At 42.5% G+C, this 13,085-nt stretch overlaps 5 non-coding genes and 1 pseudogene across 5 annotated transcripts; all 6 read right to left on the reverse strand.

The window, feature by feature from the left end:
• Window positions 1–151: 151 nt before the first annotated feature.
• Window positions 152–270, reverse strand: LOC114777777 (5S ribosomal RNA). The gene has a single exon (XR_003746030.1). It is a non-coding gene; the product is annotated as a 5S ribosomal RNA (ribosomal RNA).
• Window positions 271–412: 142 nt separating this feature from the next.
• Window positions 413–531, reverse strand: LOC114777766 (5S ribosomal RNA). The gene has a single exon (XR_003746019.1). It is a non-coding gene; the product is annotated as a 5S ribosomal RNA (ribosomal RNA).
• A 142-nt stretch (window positions 532–673) lies between these two features.
• On the reverse strand, window positions 674–792 carry LOC114777771 (5S ribosomal RNA). The gene has a single exon (XR_003746024.1). It is a non-coding gene; the product is annotated as a 5S ribosomal RNA (ribosomal RNA).
• A 546-nt stretch (window positions 793–1,338) lies between these two features.
• On the reverse strand, window positions 1,339–1,457 carry LOC114777784 (uncharacterized; annotated as a pseudogene).
• Window positions 1,458–1,599: 142 nt separating this feature from the next.
• On the reverse strand, window positions 1,600–1,718 carry LOC114777767 (5S ribosomal RNA). Its single transcript, XR_003746020.1, has one exon. It is a non-coding gene; the product is annotated as a 5S ribosomal RNA (ribosomal RNA).
• A 142-nt stretch (window positions 1,719–1,860) lies between these two features.
• On the reverse strand, window positions 1,861–1,979 carry LOC114777768 (5S ribosomal RNA). The gene has a single exon (XR_003746021.1). It is a non-coding gene; the product is annotated as a 5S ribosomal RNA (ribosomal RNA).
• Between the last annotated feature and the right edge of the window lie 11,106 nt (window positions 1,980–13,085).

Consider the following 13,085-nt stretch of genomic DNA (forward strand, 5'->3'; position numbering starts at 1 on the left):
AGAGGTTTATAAAAAAAAAAAAAAAAAAAAAAAAAAAAAAAAAAAGGCGGGAAAACGCATCAAACAGAGAATATACCCCTTAACTTACTTTTTAAAAAAGCTAACAAAGAGATGTAAACACTTTCATTTTAAAAAGTTTTTCAATATTTAAAGCTTACAGCACCCGGTATTCCCAGGAAGTCTCCCATCCAAGTACTAACCAGGCCCAAGCCTTCTTAGCTTCCAAGATCAGACGAGATCGGGCGTTCTTCAGCTGGTATGGCCGTAAGCAAAGTCTGCTTGAAAATCCTGGACTTTAAACTAAAGGGCTTTCAAAACATTACAAAGAGTGAAAAAAACTCTTAACTTACTTTGAAAAAAGCTTACAAAAAGATGTAAATAGTTTCATTTTGAAAAGTTTTTCAATAGTTAAAGCTTACAGCACCTGGTACTCCCAGGCAGTCTCCCATCCAAGTACTAACCAGGCCCAAGCCTTCTTAGCTTCCGAGATCAGACGAGATCGGGCGTTCTTCAGCTGGTATGGCCGTAAGCAAAGTCTGCTTGAAAATCATGGACTTTAAACTAAAGGGCTTTCAAAACATTACAAAGAGTGAAAAAAACTCTTAACTTACTTTGAAAAAAGCTTACAAAAAGATGTAAATAGTTTCATTTTGAAAAGTTTTTCAATAGTTAAAGCTTACAGCACCTGGTACTCCCAGGCAGTCTCCCATTCAAGTACTAACCAGGCCCAAGCCTTCTTAGCTTCCGAGATCAGACGAGATCGGGCGTTCTTCAGCTGGTATGGCCGTAAGCAAACACTGCATGAAAATCTTGAACTTTAAACCAGAGGCGCTTGAAATCATATCAAAGAGTGAAAACTCATGCTTTACTTTCAAATTATGATGAAGAAAAGGCAAAAAGTTGGAGTGTAAGCTTTTATTTGCAACAAAACAAAGAAAGTGCACACCTTCCAGAGGCAATGCAATACTGGGTGGATGCATGGAGCGGATGGAGCAGGCCCTTGTGCCAACTCACTGTTCTAAAAACCCGCTTAATATGACGTATCAGATATTAAACTGACATCAGGGTGCGTCGCACCTTAAGGCCGAGGGCCGGACAACCCCACCTAATCCATTCAGGTCCACCCCACTCCATTGCCAAGCCTGTGAATGATTGTTGTACAGCACACACAAACACAGAATCCTGAATAGAGGTTTATAAAAAAAAAAAAAAAAAAAAAAAAAAAGAAAAAAGGCGGGAAAACGCATCAAACAGAGAATATACCCCTTAACTTACTTTTTAAAAAAGCTAACAAAGAGATGTAAACACTTTCATTTTAAAAAGTTTTTCAATATTTAAAGCTTACAGCACCCGGTATTCCCAGGAAGTCTCCCATCCAAGTACTAACCAGGCCCAAGCCTTCTTAGCTTCCAAGATCAGACGAGATCAGGCATTCTTCAGCTGGTATGGCCGTAAGCAAAGTCTGCTTGAAAATCCTGGACTTTAAACTAAAGGGCTTTCAAAACATTACAAAGAGTGAAAAAAACTCTTAACTTACTTTGAAAAAAGCTTACAAAAAGATGTAAATAGTTTCATTTTGAAAAGTTTTTCAATAGTTAAAGCTTACAGCACCTGGTACTCCCAGGCAGTCTCCCATCCAAGTACTAACCAGGCCCAAGCCTTCTTAGCTTCCGAGATCAGACGAGATCGGGCGTTCTTCAGCTGGTATGGCCGTAAGCAAAGTCTGCTTGAAAATCATGGACTTTAAACTAAAGGGCTTTCAAAACATTACAAAGAGTGAAAAAAACTCTTAACTTACTTTGAAAAAAGCTTACAAAAAGATGTAAATAGTTTCATTTTGAAAAGTTTTTCAATAGTTAAAGCTTACAGCACCTGGTACTCCCAGGCAGTCTCCCATCCAAGTACTAACCAGGCCCAAGCCTTCTTAGCTTCCGAGATCAGACGAGATCGGGCGTTCTTCAGCTGGTATGGCCGTAAGCAAACACTGCATGAAAATCTTGAACTTTAAACCAGAGGCGCTTGAAATCATATCAAAGAGTGAAAACTCATGCTTTACTTTCAAATTATGATGAAGAAAAGGCAAAAAGTTGGAGTGTAAGCTTTTATTTGCAACAAAACAAAGAAAGTGCACACCTTCCAGAGGCAATGCAATACTGGGTGGATGCATGGAGCGGATGGAGCAGGCCCTTGTGCCAACTCACTGTTCTAAAAACCCGCTTAATATGACGTATCAGATAATAAACTGACATCAGGGTGCGTCGCACCTTAAGGCCGAGGGCCGGACAACCCCACCTAATCCATTCAGGTCCACCCCACTCCATAGCCAAGCCTGTGAATGATTGTTGTACAGCACACACAAACACAGAATCCTGAATAGAGGTTTATAAAAAAAAAAAAAAAAAAAAAAAAAAAGAAAAAAGGCGGGAAAACGCATCAAACAGAGAATATACCCCTTAACTTACTTTTTAAAAAAGCTAACAAAGAGATGTAAACACTTTCATTTTAAAAAGTTTTTCAATATTTAAAGCTTACAGCACCTGGTATTCCCAGGTAGTCTCCCATCCAAGTACTAACCAGGCCCAAGCCTTCTTAGAGAGAGAGACATCCGGGACTGCAACCTCCTCTGCTTCACCGAGACATGGCTGAACCCAGCGGTGCCGGACCACGCCATCCAGCCGGCCGAGTTCTTCTCGGTCCACCGCATGGACAGGACACGCGACTCGGGGAAGACAAGGGGAGGCGGAGTGTGTTTGATGGTAAATAGGAACTGGTGTAATTCAATTTCTCCCCTCACACACTCGTGCTCGCCGAATCTGGAACTACTGTCCATCAAGTGTCGTCCCTTTTACCTTCCTCGGGAGTTCACATCGGTCATCATCAGCGCCGCTTACATTCCGCCAAAAGCGGACACGGACACTGCCTTAGGCGAACTGCAGGAGGCGCTCACACAGCACCAAACACAGCACCGGGACGCTGCGCTCATTGTGGCGGGAGATTTTAATAATGCCAGCCTCAAACGCGCAGCGCCGAATTTTCATCAGCACATCACCTGCCCCACCAGGGGCGAAAGGACACTGGACCATTGCTACACAACAATAAAGGACGGATACAGGGCACAATCTCGTCCACCATTTGGAAAATCCGACCACGCCGCCATCTTCCTCATGCCTAAATACAAACAAAGGCTTAAACAGGAAGTTCCGGTTCAGAGGGAGGTGGCACGCTGGACGGACCAATCGGTGGCCGCTCTTCAGGACGCACTGGAGGACGCAGACTGGGACATGTTCCAGAGTAGTTCCGGAAACATCAGTGAGTTTGCGGAAGCGGTTGTGAGTTTCATTGGGAAACTAACGGACGACACCGTTCAGAAAACGATCGTCAGAACGTTTCCCAACCAGAAGCCGTGGGTGGATAAAACCATCCGCGACGCTCTGAAATCTCGCACCGCGACCTATAACGCGGGGCTCACTTCCGGGGACATGGAACCATACAAGGCTGCGTCATACAGCGTCAGGAAAGCGGTGAAGGAGGCGAAGCAGCGCTACGGGAAGAAACTGGAGTCACAACTCGAACAGAGTGACTCTAGGAGCCTGTGGCGGGGACTACGGACAATAACGGACTATAAAGCACCAACATCCGGTACGACGAACGCGGACGTGTCTCTGGCAGACGAGCTAAATACGTTCTATGCTCGCTTCGAGGCTGCAGCTAAAGACGCTAGCGATGCTACGGCTAGCGGCTCCAACAGCTGCGGACGGGAGGACACTGCCAGCACCGAGAACGCGTTCGTCATCACCGAGCATGATGTGAGGAGAGCCTTCAAGAGAGTGAACACCAGGAAGGCAGCAGGACCAGACGGCATCTCGGGGAGAATCCTCAGAGCCTGCGCGGACCAGCTAGCACCTGTGTTTACAGAGATATTCAACCTCTCTCTATCTCAGTCGGTGATCCCCACATGCTTCAAGGAGTCCATCATTGTTCCGGTCCCCAAGAAAACCCATCCTGCCTCCCTCAACGACTACCGCCCTGTAGCCCTCACCTCAGTAGTGATGAAGATCTTTGAACGGCTGGTCAGAGACTTCATCATTTCTTCACTACCAGATACACTCGACCCACTACAGTTTGCATACCGTCCCAACCGGTCCACGGATGACGCCATATCACATCTCCTCCATACTGCACTCACCCACCTGGACACTCGGAAGGGAAATTATGTTAAAATGCTCTTCATTGACTACAGTTCAGCATTTAACACAATAATCCCTTCCACACTCACCACCAAGCTGGAGCACCTGGGACTCAGCTCATCTCTCTGTCAGTGGATCTCCAACTTCTTTGTTTATTAGAATTAGAGCATAGGCAATAGCAATATTCTCAGAAGGTTACAAAAGAAAACAGCTCAAACTCTCAAACTTAAACAACCAAACAGAAGAAAAAGGATAATAATAATATAAAAATATTATATATATATATATATATATATATACACACACACACACACACACATATATATACACATTGATACATACATACACATTCAGATATACCCAAAAAAAAGAAAAATAAAAAAAGAGGGAAAAAAAAAAAAAAAAAAAAAAAAAAAAACACAAAACCAAAAAAAAAAAAAAAAAAAAAAAGCAGCTTACAATCCACCCCCACCATCAACCTATACAAAAATAAATAAATAAGTAAATAAATTTAAAACCACTTCTGCAGAGCTCCACCGAGATGCGGACTGTATCACCCAGGACCAGAAGGGAAATTCTTATTCTTAACCAGATCAAGGAAAGGACCCCATATCTTTTTAAATGTCTTAAGGGAACCCCTAAGTGAAAGTCTTATCCTTTCCAGTTTAACAAAATAAAGAATATCTCGTATCCAGTGAATTTGGCTGGGAGGTTTCGAGGATTTCCAGTTTGTTGTAATGAGTCTTCTTGCCAGTAAGGTAGAGAAGGCCAGCATGTCCCTTTGATGAACAGATAATGAAGAAGGTGAGGAGAAAACCCCAAACAATGCCCCAAGTGGGTTGGGCTCTATTCTTTTCCCCACAAATTCTGACAACATGTCAAATATTTCAGTCCAGTACTGGTGTAAAGAAGGGCAAAGCCAGAACATATGAATAATATTGGCAGGGGACTGCTGACATCGGTCACACAAAGGACTGACGCCCTCATAGATTTGTGATAACCGCAGCTTAGTGTAATATGAACGGTGTAAGATTTTAAACTGTATGAGGCCAAGTCTAGCACAAATAGTTGATCCGTGAACTCGCAGCAAAACCTCCCCCCAAATCTCATCAGGAATTTCCTGTCCCAAATCCTCTTCCCAGAGTGTCTTCAGAGGGGTTAGTGAATTAGTACATATATTAAAAATCTGATTGTAAGTATGAGAAACCGAACCTTTCAGAGATGGAGTTGGTTTAAGAAGGTCATCTAAAACAGAGTCTGGGGGTAGATTGGGAAATGTGGGAAAGGTATGATGAGCAAAGCTACGCACCTGCAAGTATCTAAAGAAATGATGCTGAGGAAGAGAATATTTCTGAAGCAGTTGTGAGAAAGAGGCAAAGACATTGTCTATGTATAGGTCTTTAAAAGAGTGAATGCCAGCTTTTGACCACATAGAGAACAGATCATCAACCAGAGATGGAGGGAACTGGTGATTTGCAGCCAGCGGGGCATAGGTGGAAGAAGTTTGTAACCCAAAGTACCGTTTAAACTGCACCCAAATTCTGAGAGTAGTTCTAACAATCCTATTTTTAGTATAAGGCAAAGTGGAAGACAGAATAGCAGAGTGCACTAAAGCTCTCAGAGATGTAGGTTTGACCGAATTTGCTTCTATTGCCAACCAATTGATTTGAGCATCTGATGGTTCGGACTGAAGCCAGTATTTGAGGATCCTAATATTAGATGCCCAGTAATAAAACCTAAAATGTGGTAAGGCTAACCCACCCAGTTTTCTTGGTCTTTGTAAGTATTGTTTGCGTAGTCTTGGAACTTTCTTGTTCCAGATAAACTCAGAGATCACAGAGTCAACTTTCTGAAAAAATGACTGAGGCAGAAATATTGGTATGCATTGAAATAGGTAAGAAAAACGTGGTAAAATATTCATTTTCACCGTATTAACACGTGCAGTCAGGGACAGATTGAGAATGGACCACCGTTCACAATCCTCTCGAACCTTAGATAGCAAGGAAACAAAATTAGCCTTTAAAAGATCTTCAAATTTAGATGTGACAGAGACACCAAGATATGTAAAATGATGGGCAATTTTAAAGGGTAAGCTATAAAGAGGGTAATTCCTAGCAGCAGTACTAATGGGAAATAATTCACTTTTATTCAAATTTAATTTATAACCAGAAATCTCAGAGAATGATTGAAGAATAGTAAGAGCAGCAGGGATTGAAACTGGTAAATTAGAGATATATAACAAGAGGTCATCTGCATAAAGGGACACTCTCACCTCCCGCCCATTCCTAACAATTCCAGTAATCTGAGTGTTAGACCTAAGTGCAATTGAAAGAGGTTCAACTGCAAGCGCAAATAATAAAGGGCTTAAGGGGCAACCCTGTCTAGTCGAACGATAGAGGGGGAAATATTCAGATTGAGTATTATTTGTTCTAACAGATGCTTGCGGTGAGGAGTAAAGTATCTTAATCCATGAAATGAAGTTTGTTTTAAAGCCAAACCTTCCCAGTGTATGAAAAAGATAGGGCCATTCCACTCTATCAAAAGCCTTTTCAGCATCGAGTGATATGAGGACCTCCTGAGCTGAGGGATCCGGAGTGTTATAAATTATATTAAACAGACATCTAAGGTTAGAGAAAGAGTGTCTGTTTCGGATAAATCCTGTTTGGTCTGCAGAGATGATGCTTGGGAGGGTAGATTCCAGTCTTACAGCCAACAATTTTGATAAAAGTTTAAAATCTGCATTCAACAAGCTGATTGGGCGGTAGGATGAGCAGCACAAAGGATCTTTGCCCTTTTTTAAAAGCAGTGAGATGGTGGCTTGTGAAAGGGTTTGAGGAAGGCAGCCAGAGTCAAACGATTCATTATACATGTCTAGCAATAATGGAGCCAGTTTATCCCAGAACTTTCTATAGAATTCACAAGGAAATCCATCAGGTCCGGGACATTTTCCAGTTTGCTGAGACATCAGTGCCGATCTAAGTTCTGCAATGGTGATTGGCTTCTCTAAATCCTCAGCAATGGATGTGTCTATGGAGGGAATATGCAGTTTGTCAAAAAAATGATCAAACTCAGCAGAAGAAGATGTAAGATCAGAGGAGTAAAGAGACACATAGAATTCCTTAAAGGCTTTGTTAATTTCCAGGGGATCAGAGGTTTTGCCCGAGACTGTTTGGATCTGTAGTATTTGACGGGAAGCTGCTGTCCGACGTATCTGGTGTGCCAATAACTTGCTGGCCTTGTCTCCATGTTCATAATAGTTAGCTCTGGATTGAAGTATCATTTCTGTAGCTTGATGTGTCATAAGAGTGTCATACTCTGCTTGCACAGAGAGACGCTCCTTGTATAAGTCTGGGGATTGATTAATGGCGTATTCATTGTCTAAATGAGAAATATGCTGCAACAACTCAGTCTCTTTTCGCTTTCTAAGTTTTTTCTCATAGCCTAAGTAAGAGATAATCTCCCCCCTTATATAAGCCTTCAGGGTTTCCCACAACAAAGACGCTGATATATCAGGGGTTTTATTGAAGCTAATAAATAAGTCAATCTGTTGTGAAATGAACTTATTAAACTCTTCATTCAAAAGAAGTCGAGTATTAAGCCGCCATGGTGCTCTAGTGTGATTAAATTTCTTGAAAAATATATTAATTGAGATTGATGCATGGTCTGATAAGGCAATGGCATCATATTTACAATCTGATGTGGATGAAAGTAATCTATTATCCACCAAAAAAAGATCAATGCGAGTGAAGGTATGGTGAACTTGAGAAAAAAAGGAGTATTCACGTTTAGTAGGATTGAAGAAACGCCAGGCATCAGAAACTGCATATTCTTTCATAAAAGATAAAATAGCCTTAGCCGACCTAGAAGGAGCACAAACTGTAGAAGAAGAGCGGTCCAAGTGGGGATTAAGCCAGCAATTGAAGTCACCCCCTAATATTAGATAATGTGTAGACAAATCAGGAATCAATGAAAAGAGACGTTTGAAGAAACCCTCATCGTCATAATTGGGGGCATATATATTAATTAGAGCCACTGAAGTATTATGAATTTGGCCCGTAACAATTACGAATCTCCCATTAGGGTCAGATACTACACTTGTATGTACAAAAGGGACAGATTTATGCAGTAGTATGGCTACTCCTCTTGCTTTCCCTGAGAATGAAGAGTGGTAGGTTTGATTGATCCAGCCCTTCTTAAGTCTGACATGGTCTGAGGGTTTGAGATGTGTTTCTTGTAAGAATATTACATGGGCACCTGCGTGATGAAGATAATGAAAGATCTTACTACGTTTTATAGGATTGTTGAGCCCCCTACAGTTGAGACTAGCAAATAAAATGTTGCCCCCACCTGGGATCGATACAGAATTAGCCCTGGTCATAACTTAGAGTAAAAGAGGAATGTTGTCTCAAAGTGGAACTCCGCAATAAAGTGGGAAGTGAAGTAAGCTGAATGTAAAATAAAATTAATAAAACAAAAAAGAAGAATAAATAACTGAAATAAAAAACCAAGACCCCACCCCACCCAACCTAGCAGAAGCCTCTCCCAAAACTGGAGGCGCGCCACCCACCCCATAACACACCATCTTCTTGGCACGTCCGTGGATGGTGCAAGTAACCTACTGCCCATCACTACAAGACGTTCCTAATGAAGAGTGACAAATTGGAAATCCAATAACCGTGCACAAAAATAAATAAATTAAAGTTAACCCTTAGTAACAAATTGCACTAACCCTAAGTAGGAAAAACAGGATTAGTAAGTGAAACATAAACCTACAACTTGAAAACACCGGCAATATTAATTTGCATTCACAATACCTAAAGGAAGGCACAGTATATCTTAAAAAAGAAGAGAATAAAATAACTACACACACACAATCTAAATTTCGATATTTCTAAAGGTAGCACCAAGAAAGAAAGATCGACATCATAGCTCTATTAGAGTACATAATCAGATCTTCTTAAAAGAATATAAAGCTCACCTTGTGAGAAAGTTTTAGAACAACACCGGGAACATGAATTCCGCGATGTTACCAGCAACAATGGCACGTTAGCTAATTAGCTAGCTAGAGGGAGTCTGGACCCACCACCTTTTTCACTTTCTTCTCAATAAAGTCCAGCGCCAAAGCGGGATCCTCGAACCTGTGGGTCTGACCGTTGGCCAGTGTAATGCGCAGTGTGGCCGGATAGAGAAGTCCAAACTTAATGTTCGGGCAGCAGTGGAGCTCCTTCTTCACGTTAGCGAATGTCGCTCTTTTCTTCGCCACCGCCGCTGTGAAGTCCGGGAAAATAGAAATCTTCTTACCCATGTGGAGAAGAGGAGACATTTCTCCGGCTCTTCGTAGAATCTCGTTCCGAACCTGGAACAGGTTAACTCTAATAATAAGTGGACGCGGAGGTTCGCCATCTTTGGACCTGGGACGTAAGGTACGGTGAGCACGATCCAGTACAGGTTTCTCATCAAGACCGAGTAGGTCCTGCAGGAACTGCGCCACAAACTCAGTTGGTCGTGGGCCCTCCAGACCCTCGGGAAGTCCCACCAAGCGAATATTATTTAATCTGGAGCGACTTTCCAGGTCTTCACATTTCCTGGACAGGTAATCTACCTGTGCTGTTAGCGTGCTAACGCTAGCCTGCAGCTCGGTTAGCTTACCATCGTGATCGTTCGCCGAACGTTCGAGATTCGCGATTGTCTCTCCTTGTGCAGCTAACCTGCCATCAAAAACTTCCAGAGCCACCGTTATCTCCCTTCGGACAGTTTCCGAAATAATAGAGTCAAATTTGTCAAGGATGTCGGTTCGCATCTCGTCCATCATTCGTCTCATACCCAGCAATAAACTTTCGTTAGTGTCCGACTGTGAAGTAGCTTCCAGCTCAGGAGAAGACCGATGTTTACTGCGGCCTGACTTAGATTGCTCGGTTTTTCCGCGGTTAGCCATTGTGCCATACACTAAAAATTAAAATAATAGGCGAGCAGCTTTGGCACAAAAGTTTGGTTCGAAAAAGAGGGTAAATCAAGTGCACTTAAAAAGTAAAAATTATATAAAAAGTCACCCTTCTGAGGAGCCACTGGAAAACACGTCTACATCCCCCTGTCTCCGCAGCGCCCCCCGATCTCCAACTTCTTAACCGGGAGACCACAGGCAGTAAGGATGGGTGGACATGTCTCAGCCTCCATCACTCTCAGCACTGGAGCCCCCCAGGGCTGTGTTTTGAGCCCCCTGCTGTACTCCCTGTACACCCATGACTGTACAGCCACTACTAACTCCACCACCATCATCAAGTTTGCTGACGACACTGTCGTGGTGGGCCTGATCTCTGACAACGATGAGACGGCCTACCTGGAGGAGGTTGGAAATCTGGTGAACTGGTGCCAGAGGAACAATCTCCACCTGAACGTCAGCAAGACAAAGGAGTTAATAGTGGACTTCAGTACAAAGCAGGAGAGGACCTACCAGACCCCTGTCATCAACAGGAGCCCAGTGGAGAGAGTGGACAGCTTCCGTTACCTCGGTGTTAACATCACACAGGACCTGTCATGGTCCTGTCACATCAACACCGTGGTGAAAAAGGCCCGGCAGCGTCTCTACCACCTCAGACGCCTGAGAGACTTCAGACTGCCCTCCAAGGTGCTCAGGAACTTCTACTCCTGCACCATAGAGAGCATCCTGACGGGAAATATCTCAACCTGGTTCGGGAACAGCACCATGAAGGACAGGCGAGCCCTACAGAGGGTGGTTCGATCAGCCGAACGAATCATCCGTACCAAGCTCCCTGACCTTCAATCTATCTACAGCAAACGGTGCTGCACCAGGGCCAGGAAGATAGTGAAGGACCTCACCCACCCCAACAATGGACTCTTCTCTCTGCTGCGATCAGGGAAGCGCTTTCGCTCCCTGAAGTCCAACACAGAGAGAATGAGGAGGAGCTTCTTCCCGCAGGCTGTCCAAGCTCTCAACATCAAGAGTACATAGAACTCATGCACTTCACCTCTAATCACTCCGGACTCTTTTGCACAAAACTTTGCACAAAACCACTTTGCACATAATCACTTTGCCCTTACTGCTCTTTCTTTTATGGCTTTTATGGCTCTTTCTTCTTCCTTAAACATTGTAAAAAACTGTAACTCATTTGCACACCTTCACCCTACCAGTTACACATATTTTATGTTAAAGACGTAAAAGTGTAATATTTGGTTATGTTTGCAATATTTGCATATTGGTTCACTGTTTACTTGCAACATTTGCAATACTGTGGTCTGTAGCAGTTGCAGAAAGCATTTCACTGCACATCATACCGTGTATGACTGTGTATGTGACAAATAAAATTTGAATTTGAATTTGAATTTGAATTTTTAGCTTCTGAGACCAGACAACATTGGGCATTCTTCAGCTGGTTTGTCTGTACACAAACTCTGCTGGAAAATCTTGAACTTTAAACCAAAAGGGCTTTGATAACATTATAATGTGCGAAAACTCCCGCTTTACTATCAAAATATGATGGAGAAAAGGCAAAAAAAGCTAACAACGCCACGTAAATACTTTCATTTTAAAAGTTTTTCAATAGTTAAAGCTTACAGCACCTGGTATTCCCAGGTAGTCTCCCATCCAAGTACTAACCAGGCCCAAGCCTTCTTAGCTTCTGAGATAAGACAAGATTGGGCATTCTTCAGCTGGTTTGTCCGTACACAAACTCTGCTTGAAAATCTTGAACTTTAAACCAAAGGGGCTTAAACACATATCAAAGAGTGAAAACTCCCGCTTTACTGTCAAATTATGATGGAGAAAAGGCAAAAAAGCTAACAAAGCCATGTAAATACTTTTATTTTAAAAGTTTTTCAATAGTTAAAGCTTACAGCACCTGGTATTCCCAGGTAGTCTCCCATCCAAGTACTAACCAGGCCCAAGCCTTCTTAGCTTCTGAGATCAGACAACATTGGGCATTCTTCAGCTGGTTTGTCCGTACACAAACTCTGCTTGAAAATCTTGAACTTTAAACCAAAAGGGCTTGAACACATATCAAAGAGTTAAAACTCCCGCTTTACTGTCAAATTATGATGGAGAAAAGGCAAAAAGTTGGAGTGGTAAGCTTTTATTTGCAATACAACAAATAAAGTGCACACCTTCTAGAGGCAATGCAATACTGGGTCGATGAATGGAGCGGATGGAGCAGGCCCTATTGCCGACTCCCTGTTTTAAAAATCCGCTTAATATGACATATCAGATATTAAACTGACATCAGGGTGCGTAGCACCTGAAGGCCGAGGGCTGGAAAATCCCACCTAATCGATTCAGCTCCAAGCCTGTGAATGATCGTTGTAGAGCACACACAGACAAAGAAACCTGAAGAGAAGTTAAAAAAAAAAAAAAAAAATGAAAAAAGGCGGGAAAACATATCAAAGAAAGAAAATACCCCTTAACTTACTTTAAAAAAAAGTTAAGAAAGTGATGTAAATACTTTCATTTTAAAAGTTTTCAATAGTTAAAGCTTACTGCACCTGGCATTCCTACGTAGTCTCCCATCCAAGTACTAACCAGGCCCAGGCCTTCTTAGCTTCTGAGATCAGACAAGATTGGGCAATCTTCAGCTGGCATGTCTGTAAGCAAACTCGGCTTGAAAATCTTGGACTTTAAACAAAAGGGCTTTGAAAACATTATAAAGTGCGAAAACTCCCGCTTTACTGTCAAATTATGATGGAGAAAATGCAAAAAAGCTAACAAAGCCATGTAAATACTTTTATTTTAAAAGTTTTTCAATAGTTAAAGCTTACAGCACCTGGTATTCCCAGGTAGTCTCCCATCCAAGTACTAACCAGGCCCAAGCCTTCTTAGCTTCTGAGATCAGACAACATTGGGCATTCTTCAGCTGGTTTGTCTGTACACAAACTCTGCTTGAAAATCTT

This window comes from Denticeps clupeoides, unplaced genomic scaffold, assembly GCF_900700375.1.
Source record: "Denticeps clupeoides unplaced genomic scaffold, fDenClu1.1, whole genome shotgun sequence".
Classification (NCBI taxonomy): Eukaryota; Metazoa; Chordata; class Actinopteri; order Clupeiformes; family Denticipitidae; genus Denticeps; species Denticeps clupeoides.